The sequence below is a fragment of the Meleagris gallopavo genome, chromosome 23, assembly GCF_000146605.3.
Source record: "Meleagris gallopavo isolate NT-WF06-2002-E0010 breed Aviagen turkey brand Nicholas breeding stock chromosome 23, Turkey_5.1, whole genome shotgun sequence".
NCBI classification, from domain to species: Eukaryota; Metazoa; Chordata; class Aves; order Galliformes; family Phasianidae; genus Meleagris; species Meleagris gallopavo.
The window spans coordinates 2,813,794-2,815,111 of record NC_015033.2 but is presented as its reverse complement, the minus strand read 5'-3'; positions in this window follow the sequence as shown (position 1 = coordinate 2,815,111).

Genomic DNA, 1,318 nt, shown 5'->3' with positions numbered 1-1,318 from the left:
GTTATGCAATGGTTAACGACTTTTTTTGCCCTCTGGCTGCAGTAGTCCCTTACAAGTGCAGAGCTCCTGCACTGTAGCTCTCCAAGCATGTGAGACCTGAGCCACCAACCTACTTTCTTAAAAGAGCAACCATCTCTATGGTAGATTTTGAACCATCTCTCTTCAGAGCCTCAAATTGCTCATTTTGCCAGAGGAGGGCACTGTCACCTCAACACCACAGTGTCCTGGGAAGTAGACAGGAGCATCGTCTGAAGGCCCATCAGACCCACACGCTGATGAACAGAAGTCCAAGAAAGGTGGTATAAAGAGTTGGTTCCTACAGATCTTTCAAACATTACACTCCTGTCTATTTCTCACAAAAAATATAGGACCGTTTCTCTACACCCTCTGCTCATCTCATCCCCAGCCCTTCCCACCTTTCCTTAAGAGACGGCACAGAGGAGCCTGCTCAGCTCCCTTCCATCCTTCCTCTCTGTTCCAGACAGGGCTTGGGCTGCACAGGATTTTGGATAATTGGGACCAGATGGGGAGAGGCTCCCAGACCACACAGCTGCTGCAGCAAGGAGGGCACCTCATCCCAGGGTTACACAGAGAAGCCTTTGGTCAGGCAGCAGCTAGCAAGAGTAGCCCATGAGCAATGGACAAGGACCCCATCTCATTCCAGGAGAGCAAGACCCAGGCACTGGCCCAAGCTTTAATGAAGCCCTGAAACATCAGTGCTGGAGTCTGGCATCACTGCAGCTGTTTGGCACGTGTAGCCTTGGCTCGTTTGCTCCAACTTCACATTATGTCCCGGGCAGCCAGTTGAATGTAGATCACACAACAATAATTGGGCCTTTCCTCCTAAAGGAGAAACAGCATTTCCCAATCCAGCATTTGGCCTTGCTTTCTCTCCTTAAATGACCAGCAGAGCCACAGAATGAGTTTGCTCTTTTTCCTTTCTCTTTGAGGCAAGCTTAAGATTCCCAGTGGGAGGTTTTAAAGCAGGTTCTCTTGAAACCCCACCCATCACTGGGCTTGTTGTGTGGATAAGAGCAGTCTGGGAATTCAAAGGACCATCACTGTTCTCAGCCCTAGACCCAATGCTCTCCATCCCTCTTTATGCACTGGAGCATGGGCCATGTTCTCAATGTGAGTTGTGTCCACAACACTGGGATCTTGGCAGGCATTGCTCAGATCTCATACGACATGCACTCTGAGGTGGTCACAAGGCTTCAGCCTTTCCATACACCATAGCAATCTGCGAGCAAAAACACTCAGGTTCATCCCTGACATTTCTTTCCATGGCCAACAGCTTCACAGATATACAGACATCATT